This window comes from Miscanthus floridulus, chromosome 16, assembly GCF_019320115.1.
Source record: "Miscanthus floridulus cultivar M001 chromosome 16, ASM1932011v1, whole genome shotgun sequence".
Lineage (NCBI taxonomy): Eukaryota > Viridiplantae > Streptophyta > Magnoliopsida > Poales > Poaceae > Miscanthus > Miscanthus floridulus.
In genome coordinates, this window is record NC_089595.1 from 6999012 (window position 1) to 7012747 (window position 13736).

General features: G+C 44.3%; 1 pseudogene; it reads left to right on the top strand.

Moving 5' to 3' along the window:
- Nucleotides 1–2172: 2172 nt before the first annotated feature.
- Nucleotides 2173–7842, top strand: LOC136512976 (transport inhibitor response 1-like protein Os05g0150500; annotated as a pseudogene).
- The last annotated feature ends 5894 nt before the right edge of the window (nt 7843–13736 follow it).

Here is a 13736-nt window from a genome sequence, read left to right on the forward strand (position 1 = left end):
GGGCTGGGGCAGTAAAAGGGTGCAGAGGCCCATGCCCCCCAGCACATGCTGCCACGGCTGATGGCTCCACTGCCCACTCTGCGTGGGACCACACCCCCCCACCCTTCAGGATCCTCTGTGCGCACGCAAGACCAAAGGCCTCGTGCACAAGGAAAATGGAAGGACGATGGCATGAACTTTGAGTTCTTCTCTTTTAATCATTAATTAAACGAGATAGAGAGCTGACGGTTGTATTAAAATAAACATAATTAAAAGAAACAATTACAAATTTAAAAGTCGGGTTCCCTTAAGCCAGCTTCGGTATGCATCTTCCACCATGGATCTAATTCAAGGAACCTTAAGGAGTTTCTCCACCCCTTTCATCTTAATGAAACACTTGTGCCCCCGCGTATGTTCGTGAAAAAAATTACAATTTCAAAGGGTCAAGCAACAAACAACAGCTATATCAAATCATAAAGATAAGCTAAGCATTAAAAGCAACCAAAACAACTATGGACATACAACTGGCTAGGAGAGATCTAAACAAGTGCAACACCATCTCACCATTTCTCTACATCACAAAAAAATGTCTGAGTTTGAGACGAATAAGCTTGCACCAAATGTTTTCCTTCAGGTGTCACTGTGCATATAAAAAGACAAACAATGAGTATGTAATATGGTTGAACAAAACTCATTCATGAGAACCTAAGGGAAATCTTGAGGAGTAAAATGCACATGTTACATCATACACTGAGCGTATGCCTAAAGGACATTTACCAATCTAAAATCAAGAAGAAAACTATAAATAAATCGCCAAGGTAACAAAAGAAGATGGCAAACATGTTATAAGCATTAAAATAAAGCTGCCAAGGAAAATTGAGCACAAACACATGCTTGTAAAGAAACTAGTAGGGATAATGGGATGAAATCATGCATCCGTGATTGTAGCATCTATAGTTGATGATGGACTAAAACTCTACACAGAGATAGAAAGAAGAAGGCAAAGAGAGAAGACAAACCAATAAAGTCTAGAGCAAATAATGCAATAGCCTATCTAGCTACGAATTGAACATATGTTTATGTGCCTGCCCAAAAATAGAAATCCGATAGAATATTTAATCTCTCGTTGACGACAAACAATAAAGACTAATCATACATAACAAAAACCATGCTAATAAATCACCTTGTTTTTCAACAAATTTCGAGGTGATTGATACACCAATGACCCTATTTTAGATAAAGATTTAATTCAAAAAGACCACCACCCTGTTCGCTTGTTGGTTTCAGCCAGACTTATTCAACCAGCCAACAGTGTTTTTCTCTCACAACCAAACCAGCACCAGCCAACCCAAACCAGCATAGAAACCAACAAGCGAACACGCCGCATATGATGCCATTATAATGTTAAACCACTATTCCAAAGAACACTTTTGGTTATTGAGTGAATCTTAAAAGGTAGCTGAGTCCTTATAAAGCCATGGCAGGTAGAACCTTAAGCATATACTCCCTCCGTCCCATTGAGTTTGTCGTTTGAAAAACCATGCCCCTCTCACAATCTCGATTCCCGAGCGACATACTCAATGAGACGGAGGGAGTACCATGAAAACCTGCACACCAGACCTAGAAGTATTTTGAAATGCGATAAATTGTCAAAAGTCCCCGTAAGCAGTATCGCTACCTATAAAGAATCATGCACTTCAATCAAGGCCGCGTTTAGATGAGGAAATTTTTTGGCTTTGGCTACTGTAGCACGTTCGTTTGTATTTGACAATTAGTGTCTAGTTATAGACTAATTAGGTTCGAAAGTTTCGTCTCGCGATTTCTCATTCAACTGTGCAATTAGTTTTTTTTTCGTCTACACTTAGAACTTCATATATGTACCGCAAGATTCGATTTTGGTGAAAATTTTAGGAACTAAAGAGGCCCTAAACCTAAAAACCTACGATGGCCTCAAAGCTACTCTAGATGATTGTTCACCGCAAACAATCCCATGGATGGCCCCAAAGCCCAAACTGAACAAGAGCCTCTCTGCTGCCACCACTCCCATCACTGTTCATTCCCTCTCCCTACGGGCCATAGACCTTGGAAAAAAAAAGCATGCAGGAAAAATGAAAAACCCTCTAAAAAATTGAAAATTTTAAAAAAGTAGGAGAGAGAGAGAGCAGTACTAGTAGCAAAGAGTAGAAGCCGGGGTAGAGAGAGAGAGAGAGGAGGAGGAGGAGGAGGAGGAGAGAAGACCGCAGGAGGGCTCCCCCAGCCGCAGCTAGCTGCCCATTCCAGCTCCATCCGCCAGATGCTCTCCCCCGCGAGAGCCCTACCGCCGCCACCCGCAGCGCCCATCCCCGCCGCTGGGTAGCCCGATCCGACGGCCCCCGCCGCCCCCATGGGCCGCGGCGGCTCGCGCGCGGCCCCGGCCGCCGCGGCGCCGCCGTGGCACGTGCTCCCGGACGAGGTCTGGGAGCACGCCTTCTCCTTCCTCCCCGCGGACTCGGACCGGGGCGCCGCCGCGGCCGCCTGCCGCTCCTGGCTCCGCGCCGAGCGCCGCTCGCGCCGCCGCCTCGCCGTCGCCAACTGCTACGCCGCGTCCCCGCAGGGACGCCGTCGACCGCTTCCCGGCCGTCCGCGCCGTCGAGGTCAAGGGCAAGCCCCACTTCGCGGACTTCGGCCTCGTGCCGCCCGCCTGGGGCGCCGCCGCCGCGCCCTGGGTCGCCGCCGCCGCCGACGGCTGGCCGCTGGTCGAGGAGATTAGCTTCAAGCGCATGGTCGTCACCGACGACTGCCTCGAGATGATCGCGGCCTCCTTCAGAAACTTCCAGGTCCTGCGCCTCGTCTCCTGCGAGGGCTTCAGTACCGCGGGGCTTGCTGCCATTGCCGCCGGTTGCAGGTGAGGCCGCATATCCAGGCCGAGATTTGAGCTAGAAACTAAAGCTTTGCGTGCTTCTTGGTTTCCTTTGCGCAAAGATTTGAGCTTGCTGGGAGTTTCTCTTCGGAGCTTAAAGGAATCTAATCTTTCACAAAAAGCTCTTGTTTCTTCTCTCCTCCCCCTCCCATTTAGCTAAAAGCCCCCACAATTTTTGGTGTCATTTTGGGATTTTGTGATCTGAAGTATATCGTGGTTAGGAGAAATTGATTTGAACTTCTTGGGGGCGATTTTGAGCTTAGCATTTGATCTTTTCTGTGTGCTTGTTGAGTAGTTTTTGTGAGTAGTAGTCAGCTGCAGTTTAGATTTGATCTAGTCTTTATGTTAACTGTACAAATGGTAAACCTTCAATTTGTTCTACTGTGATCTGGGTTCTTTGCCCTGATGTGAAGACTAGTGTGCTGTTTTAGATTCTTACTTGTCCGTGTCAAAACTCAAAAGAGTGATTTGTACTCCATCTAAAAGGATTCCCAGGGCATTCAATACAATTTTGTTGCTCATGTCACCGTCAAAAGTTTGACCTTTCTTAGCTTGGATTCCTCAGTAAGCTTTTATTTTGTTCTTGGGAAGCTTTGACTCCGGATTCTACTGTTGTTGAGTGATTGGCCTGTGGATGTTCTTTCTTGCACGGATCTGTGGGTTTGGCAGAATAAACATTTCTGTTTGCTTGGGCAATGATGGATGCATCCCTTTATCTTTCCACTAAAATGATAGGGGTTGTTTCAAGACTAGAACCAATTGGACGCACCTTTACTTAAACAATTGTATTGTACTCCCCCCCACCTCATGAGATGCTAGATCTGACTTGAACTGTTTTGCTTTTCATTTATGCTTGAGATTCAAGTGAGTTCCCGCCCTGATATAGGCTTATATCTGATTCGAAGAATCAAGTCTTTTATAGCATGCTTTTGACATCTAGATTCCCTTCTGCGCGTTTGAGCTTGCCTCCCCCTTTTGACATTTAGTTCTATACCAGCTGCTTATCTTGATTTAGGTGTATTTCGTCATATTGTCAATGTTTGCATGGAGGAAAACACTTTCACTTTGCTTTATTAGTGTGATTGTTGAATTTGAATTGCACACAAGAAAAATTACTTTGGATTTGTTAAAAAAAAAACTTTGGTGGAGCTTGCTGTATCTACAAAAAGAATTAGGATCTTGCTAAAGGCCTACCTTTTTAGAAACAAAAAACTGAACTTGGAGAATCTGACACCTAAGATGCTGAATTATTTTTATTAGTTTGATCCTTACCATGCCAAAGCTGTATCATTTGTATTGTTTTTGGGTGACAAGAAACATTTAAATATAGATGACCTGATAATGATCTTTGCTTGGATTCTGATACACAGGTGCCTTACGCATCCACAAAAGAGAATTTTGACCATTTTTTTTGTGCAAGCACATATTAACAGAATGAGGATGGACTGGTTCTGGATAGCACAGATTATTGTCTGTTACTGTTACACGTATTTGTACTAGAAACAAGGTTGCATATATACTTGTCTTGACTTATTTTATTACTTGGTGACACATAAACCTAGTTTTGTGTTATCTTTAGCCTTGACTTTCTCTCATGTGCTTGCAAGGGTTGTTGCAACCTCCAAAAGGTTGGTCCAGGAAATTGGGGCGTGCGTATCTTTGACGTTTGGATTAAAATGATATGGTAACTACGATTGGATGCAGCTATTCGTTGGCATCAACTATTATAGTTTGCTAGTTTAGGCTTTTACTTGTCTAACGGGTGTGGAACCGCAGTACAAACCATGGAGACCTAAGCAGGTTATGTTTGGGCCGACTAAAAACTGGCTGCTTCCATTTTTTTTTTAAATATGAAACCTTGGAATGCCTCCTAAAATTCATGCAGTAATTAGGTTAGGTGCTTATTTTACTAATGTTAATGCCACGCGGTGAGTAAAACTTTGGTGTCTTGTGTAAGCACTACAGTGTTTAGCACATTTGCTTTCCTTGTCATGTGAAACCCATACCTTGCTATTTGCCGCCTCTGGTTTATATCTGTTGATTGTTCTCAGAGATTTCTGGACCAATCCTGTAACAATTGAAGTGGGTACTGCTCTGCCTGCGAACTAAGCATTTTTATTTGAAAAGCCATAAGTTGTGGAATATTGCTTTATACTGGTTATTTAGCCTACCCCAACTTGCTTGGGACTGACAGGCTTTGTTGTTGTTGTTGTTGTACTGGTTATTCCATAAAAGCATCTCAATTTGATGCATCTGCTTCTGTATGGTTCTTTGTTGACAAGTTGCTAAATATTTTCTGCATTTTTACCTCAAAAGGTGGAATTAGCAAGTTCAATGTTTCTAGCTATTCCCAGGCATCTGCATGATACACCAGGAAAGCAAGATGACGCGTATTCGATATCTGCAATTATTAGTTGTCGCTTTCTCCTTTTTTGGCTTTTGAGCAGAAAAGATTGTCCACGTTAGCAGAGTATGTTTCACGTGTTGCCCTTCATGACTTTGGAGTGATTGAATACTAGCAGGTCTCAGTGAAAGCTAGGTTATCTGTATTGCTTCCTTTATTTAGACCAATATGGGATGCTTCGCGAACTTGCTTAATTATGTGTGGAACTTAAGCTTCGGTAACCAGTTATATATTCTGGATTTGGCTGCAGTAATTAAGTATACCTCTAGTTCCTTCAGTGATTTTCTCTGGCAAATCTTCATGCTTATTTGAAAGTAATGGCAGCATTGACTATTGGCTGCCTTGTTCCAGTTTTCATTGTTCTTTCAACATATGATTTACCATCTATTAAACTGTTATTTTCAACTCCTAATTTTGGTATGCTCTCTGCAGAAATCTAAGAGAACTTGACCTTCAGGAGAACGAGATTGAGGATTGCTCTATTCATTGGCTCAGTCTCTTTCCAGAATCCTTCACTTCTTTGGTAACTCTAAATTTTTCATGCCTAGAGGGTGATGTCAATATCACTGTACTTGAACGACTAGTAACCAGATGTCGCAACCTCAAGACTCTCAAGCTCAACAATGCTATACCTCTTGACAAGCTTGCTAACCTCCTTCGCAAGGCTCCTCAGATTGTAGAACTTGGAACAGGAAGATTCTCTGCGGATTACCATCCGGATCTCTTTTCAAAGCTTGAAGCAGCATTTGCTGGTTGTAAAAGCTTAAGAAGGCTCTCTGGGGCTTGGGATGCCGTTCCAGAATACCTGCCAGCATTTTATTGTGTATGCGAGCGCCTCACATCACTAAATCTGAGCTATGCTACTGTGCGAGGCCCTGAACTGATTAAATTCATTAGCAGATGCAAAAATTTGCAGCTCTTATGGGTATGCAGCCCTTGTCCACATCTTTTGCTTAGCTGATGGGGTTTTGAAAATTGCCTTTAAAGTTCTACTCTCACGTGCATATTGGATCATTGGTGTATGAACACTTAATTTCCAAGGAAGTGAAATTACCTACATAAATGTTGTTTTGATTATTTTTTAGTAAATAGTAGATCCTGTGCATATGCTTTTAGTGCAGTTACCACTTCCATTTGGTTAGGTTGCATGGCTTGACATTGTATTTTGGAGCATCACATGTAGTTACTGGAACTAGTGTTTTTTTCCCTCTCATTTGGGAAACATGAACCTTGTTTTGATAGAACACAGTAATTAGTATGACATAGAAGGCTTTCTATAGTGACTCAGTTCATTCACAAAATGCTATCAGATGAATTGCTTCTGTTTATTTTAGATCAGCATACATATCCTAAAGGTTCTTTTCTAAACATCTTTGTTCCAATTTTCAGGTGATGGACTTGATTGAAGACCATGGTCTAGCTGTTGTGGCATCATCTTGTAATAAACTGCAGGAGTTGCGGGTCTTCCCTTCTGCTCCTTTTGATGCAGCTGAGCAGGTTTCTTTAACTGAAAGAGGTCTTGTTGATGTCTCTGCTAGTTGCCCAATGTTGGAGTCAGTCCTCTACTTCTGCAGACGGATGACCAATGAAGCCCTTATTACCATCGCAAAGAACCGGCCCAACTTCACTTGCTTCCGCCTATGCATCATTGAGCCTCACACACCAGACTACACTACACACCAGCCTCTTGATGCAGGTTTTAGTGCCATTGTGGAATCATGCAAGGGGCTTAGGCGGCTTTCTGTTTCAGGCCTTCTCACAGATAGTGTATTTAAATCCATCGGGGCTCATGCTGATCGTCTTGAGATGCTCTCGATTGCCTTCGCTGGGAACAGTGATTTGGGCCTGCATTACATCCTATCGGGCTGCAAGAACTTGAAGAAGCTAGAGATCAGGGACTGCCCATTTGGTGATAAGCCCTTGCTGGCAAATGCTGCCAAGCTGGAGACAATGCGATCCCTTTGGATGTCGACGTGCTCACTGACCCTGGGTGCATGCCGACAGCTTGCACGCAAGATGCCCCGCCTTAGTGTGGAGGTCATGAATGATCCTCGACGGGGATGCCCCTTGGACTCTCTCACAGATGAGAGCCCAGTCGAGACATTGTATGTCTACCGGACAATTGCAGGTCCAAGGTCCGACATGCCAGCCTGTGTCCAGATTGTCTAAGGGGGGGGCACCTGTAGCTTACAAAGGTACTATGGAAGTGTCCATTTTCAATCTCATTCTGTACCTTCAACACCTTACTAGCATAACTTGGATCGTCTCCTTGAAGTAGAAAGGCTGGTGATCTCGATAATCGTATCATAATCTCTGATCAGCTGTACAACTGTTTCTGCGAGTTTAGGGCGAGACTCGGGGCTCCTTTCAGGTGTTAATAACTGTAGGGAGGAGACTCGACGAGTTACAGGAACTACTAGATAGCGTCTTGAGAAAACTTGGGTTTGTTTTCTTAGCGTGTTTAGTTCGTTTCATGTATAAAAAAAAATATGGGATCATTCCAATGCCACAATGTACTGTACTATTGGAACAATTGTACCTGGAGCCTCTACTTTTTTGACCTCCCCTCTCTAATTATGGGTTGCTGTTGCTCCAGCTTCTTGTATGTGGCTCTGCCTTCATGTGGTGTCTCTCGTTCTGGATAATGGTAACTTCACTGGTTATAGTCTTGAGCATCTGAACTGGAAGTGTATCCTCCTTTGAGGCTGTGACGCTGGGTGGTTTAGAGGTCTGGTTTGCTTCAGGTTCTGGTGTTCTGCTTTGATTTCAATTAAGTTGAGTTGTAAAACGTGTTCCTTCTCCAGCCGAAGTTGGATTTACCACTAGGGATTAGGGAAGACATAACTTGTGTGTTGGTATTGAATTTAGTCGCATGTGAATTCATCCATTCCATATGCTCTACTCAGCTGAGTGCTGGACAGAGAATCTAATTTGTTTTCCTGGGCCTTGTTTAGATTGTAAATTTTTGCAATCTGGACACTGTAACACGTTTTATTTGTATTTGACAAACTTTGTCCGATCATGGACTAACTAGGCTCAAAAGATTCGTCTCGTGATTTACAACCAAACTGTGCAATTAGTTATTTTTTTTACCTACATTTAATGTTCCATGCATACGTCCAAAAATTGATGTGATGGAGAGAGAGTGAAAAAACTTGGAATTTTAAGGCAATCTAAACAAGGCCCTAATCTTGAATTTACCATCTGTCCTTGGCTGTGACTACTGTTGCTGTGTGCTCTCTGAGCCCTCACACTCTGTTTGCATTGCATTGCACTATCCAGATAATCCATAGTTGGGTTTAAGCTTTATGGCACTCGCAGCATATGATAGATCCTGTTTTTGATGGGATCGGAAATCAGATGTGTTGCCTTTTCCAAAGTAAAAACATGGGTTCTTCATTGTTTGTTCTTATTACTCCGATAGTTTCTACACACGGTCTGCAGATAGTTTTTACTGAAAATTAGTGTTGATGCCAATTCTGATTACTCCGATAGGGGCTAGATCGCCTAGGCCGCAATGACCGAAACACGCAATAGAGGGAGATCTAAACAGCGAGACTGACAAGTAAGTTGACGAGGCTGATTTGACGCTTCGCTCGATAAAACCATGAACGCCTCTAGGGAGAATCGGCAAAGATCACCTAAAACGCTCACAAATCCCGTGTATAGGACAACAAGAAGATTGGAACAGATAAGGGGAGCAAGGAGAGATTAGGGATAAAACATGATAGATAGATTAATAAAATGATAGATCGTGTAGTTTTGAATACCTTAATGGGCAGTGTACCCCATATTTTATATATAGAGTTTGAATGGTCTCCGTTGAAAAACCAATATGTACCTCATATTTTATATAGAGTAGGGATAGTCTTATCCGTTGGAAAACTAATATGGTACAATTATATGTGTCGTTTCGTAGGGTGTTTTTTTTTTGCCAAAACTGGCATGAGCCGATTATAAAACCGGCCTGAGCCCAATTTAAATGTCAACAATTAGTTTTCACTTTGCTAATAAAAACGATTAGTTTTCACATAATGCCTGCAGATAGGGTTTACTGAAAATCGATGGCGTAAATCGACTTGGCGTTGCTGATTACTACGACGTGAGGTCAACAATGGCTGTGTGATTCAGAACTCCATGGATTCAGGACTGTGAAGGAGACTGGCATGCAGCTGCGTCGCTGTCACTGACGTGGAAGTGGAAGTCGATGGAGCAAGCGCGGCAGCTGCACCTACTTTGGCCCCGCTCGCTGAATCTTGGCTGAAAAACACCGTTCTGGCTGAAATGTTATGAGAGAAAAATACTGTTTCGGTTGAAAAAAGAAGTCGAACAAACCGGATATGGGGTAAGCCGAACGGAGCCACACAGGCACTGTATTTCTGGTGATTGATGAACAAAAGATTGCAGAAGCAAGCACTTGGATCCTCCTAACCAGAAACAGAAAAGCCCTGCAGTCTGCAGATCCTTTTATGTACGTACACAACACATACGGCGACACCGACGTGCACATACGGCGGCGGCGACTCCACGAGAGGAAGGAAAGAAGTCCATTTGTGGGCTGTCGAGTAGGCCTTGTGAGCCCGGTTTAGCAAATGCATATATATGTTTGTAGCCCAGCTATCAAATCTACTGCTATGTTTGTTTGTAGCCCAATTTAGAATAAAGAAAAAAAAGTCATATTTCAACCTCCTAAAACGAGGGCTAGAGTCCGAATTTTCTCCGAAAACTATAGAACCAGACACTCCAATTTCGCAAACAAATCATTTTTCCTTCCCGGTCTAAATCAATCCTTGTACACGATGCCGTTGACATGGCAGTTATTGACTATTCCTATTTTAAAATAGATTAGGAGTAAAATTTCTAAATTTGACTAAATTTATAAAAAAATAGTATCAACATTTATATTTTAAATAAATTTATTATAAAAATATGTGTCATGATTAATTTAAGAGATAATATTTATTAACCATCACAAATAATCCCCACAAATATTAGTATTTTTTTATATTAGCTAAACTAAAAAAAACTTCGACTCTAGAGAAAGCAAGATGTACAATTATTTCTAGCTAATCAAACAATTTCACTTTTTACTTGTACTCTCGTTGACGCTGATTCAGATCACATACTAGTAGGGGTGTGGGGGTATGACCCGGATACCCACGGCAGACTACATGGGCCGCGCTGCCAGGGGCGGTCCAACCCACAAGACGAAGACCTACGGTGCATGGTACTGCTCGGCGTGTACCGCAAGACATCAAGGGCGATATCCTGAAGATGCTACGAGATCTGTTAGGATATGTTCGATCCCATGATTCATGTAATCTGTTATTACTTACCGGTTATCTCCTAAATCTAACCGACTTGTAACCCTATCCCTCGGCTATATAAGGCGGGTAGGGGACCCCCTCAAAACACACGCAATATCATACGATTGCCAATACAAACCAACAGACCACAGGAGTAGAGTATTACGTCGTGCGGACGACCCAAATCTGTCTAACTTTTGTGTCTCTGTTGTCTTCTTGTTCTTGATTACACGCACCACTGCCGATCAATCTACCTTCGTGGGATACCCCTCAGAGGATTACCGATGATATTCCGTCGACAGTTGGCATGCCAGGTAGGGGTGTGTGTGCTATTTCCATGATGAACAAGATGGTACATTTTGCGGGCTCTTCGTCGTCTCCAAAGCCTGGCCAGATCTTTACAGTCGAATCAATCTCCTGGGTCATCAATGCTGACAAAGACGGAGAGATCATCGAGCCGGTGCAGATCGATTCTGCACCGACCACACCAGCACTTGCAACAGCAGATCTAATCTCGGAACCGCCTCCGAGGTTGTCTTCACCAACAACTCACCGCCTGCTCCCCCGCTATCCGAGGAAGCAGATCGACAACGACGATATGATCGCATCCATCGATCAAGTCGGCCAGAAGCTCGCCGACTGTCTCTCCCTCGTGGAATCAACTCTGACCACTCTGGCTCAGCGCCGACCACCCTCCGATTCCGATCTATCAGAGGCTGATTAGGAAACTCCAGGGGTTATGACCACCATCCATCAAGATGCCCTAAGAGGCAAATTCGCTGACCAGGTGGGAGACATCTATCCTCTCACCGACCCGATCGCCGACCAGCTCTCGCTGATTGTCAATATGCTACAAATCGGCCGACGTTCTGAGGCATCCCTCCACACCATCCTGGAGGAAAATCCAGGCTCTGAGTCCCATGGCTCTACGGAGACTGTCGCCGAAACTGCCGTTGTCCAACCTCCTTTCCCACCCTTCTATGGAGGTGGGATTTTTAATGTTAGCATCGACAGCCCTCCGCGGGATGGGGGAAACCGATGAGGACCACGCAGCTCATGTCAACAGAAATGCCAACCGTGCACAGCGCCAAGCAAATGAGGCTGCCATTGTGCTAGCCGAGGCTGCTCACAACGGAGAACAACTCGACTCACAAGGGAGGCCACGCCCACTTCGCCGCAACCTCGACGACGAATTCATCTGTGTCAATGGCCACGATGTCTACAAGACCCCAAGCGCAAACTTGGCCGTGGTCGCTAATGAGCTCGCTCGGCTCGAGCAAACGCCAGAGGTCGCCAAGGTCACCACAATGCTTAAAGCTATGCACTGCTAGGTGAAAGCATCTAGGCCCCTTGTTGGGTTTCGGTGATTAATGACAATACAAGATTACTATGACTAACGTGTGTTTTGCAGAGGCAATTAAGTTAGGTCATGGTAATGGGGATCAATTGGGCAATCAAGGTGGTCATGCCCCTATGATGGAAATTGTTTTGGTTTTCAAAGGATGGACGACAAGGTTAAGGATGACTAGTTCTAAGTGTCGATTGGAGTTGGAGTGACACTTAGAGTAGTTTAGGACTTTGTTTTTCCTTTGGCCATACTATTAAGGGGGGTATGGACGGGTAGCTTGACCTAGATGAGTCTAGGGAGTTAGATGTGGTGCACACTTGTTAAAACTAGCACTAGGTAGCTCCTATATATGCCTAAGATCCAATGGAGCAAACTTCATTCACATATGATCGAGAGTTGGAAGTGAATGGAGGGTCAAATGCTGACCGGACGCTAGCTCCGGTGTGACCGGACGCTGACCGCAGGGTCCGGTCAGTTCATTTGACCAAGGAGATTGCGTCTGGCGTGACCGGACGCTGGAGTGGTCAAGTGACCGAACGCTGAGAGGCAGCGTCCGGTCGACTCCAGTAAGGTTCCAGAAGTGAACATCTGTGACCGGACGCGTCCGGTCAGTACTGATCGGACCCTGGGGGTTCAGCGTCCGGTCGAGTACAGTAAGGTTCCAGTAAGGGTTTAATGCGACCGGACGCGTCCGGTCAGTGGTGATCGAACCCTGCTAGCGTCCGGTCAACACTTAAACACGGGTACGCGGGTTGAACTGACCGGAGCGTCCGGTCAATATGACCAGAGCATTCGGTCACCCCGCAGAAGCTCATAACGGTTCGTTTTTCAGGCTGCCTTATAAATAGGAGCTCCACTCGTGTGTGGAGTTACTTTTGCTTATTCCAACAGCTGAGAAACACGTTTGTGAGTGCAAAGAAGAGTAAGGTCCTAGTGAGGTGATTGAGATTTGAGAATCCAAGAGAGTAGCCTCATTAGTGAATCAAGAGTAGCAAAGTGTGCATCCACCGTTCTTATTAGGCTTTGCGTGGTCAAGTGAGAGTTCGTGCTTATTACTCTTGGTGATCGCCATCACCTAGATGGCTTAGTGGTGATTGGGAGCTTGGTAATCACCCGACGGAGCTTATGGGTGACCCAACTCAAGTTGTGAGCGGTTTTATGTGATTCACCGTGATGGAGTGTCGAAGAATCAACCCATAGAAAGCACTTGATCCTTGCGTGGATCAAGGGGGAGCTACACCCTTGCGCGGGTGCTCCAATGAGGACTAGTGGGGAGTGGTGACTCTCCGATACCTTGGCAAAACATCACCGCGTTTCTCTCTCTCTCTCTATTTACTTTGAGCAATTACTTTGAGAATTTACTTTGAGCAATTCAATACTTGTCTTTATATTCATAGAATTGCCATGCTAGAGTAAGTTTGGAACATAGGTTGCAAGTCCTTTGTGCGTTAGATTAATAGACACACTTTTCTAGGCATAAGGGGTTAATTGGGCTAACCATAGGATTTAATTATTGTAAGAAAATTTAGAATTAGCCCAATTCACCCCCCTCTTGGGCATCTTGATCCTTTTAATTGGTATCAGAGCATCGTGCTCATGTTTTTAAGCTTAATCGCTTAGAGCAAGATGTCTCACGGGGATGGACCTCCTCCTATCTTTGAGGGAGATTACTTTCCATATTGGAAAATCTGCATGGAGGCGTACTTAGAAGCTCTAGACGTTGGTATACTTAGAGCTGCCTCACAAGGCTTCCCAAAACCTCGGGATGCTACTAACTGACAAGGTGATGAGGTTAATTAT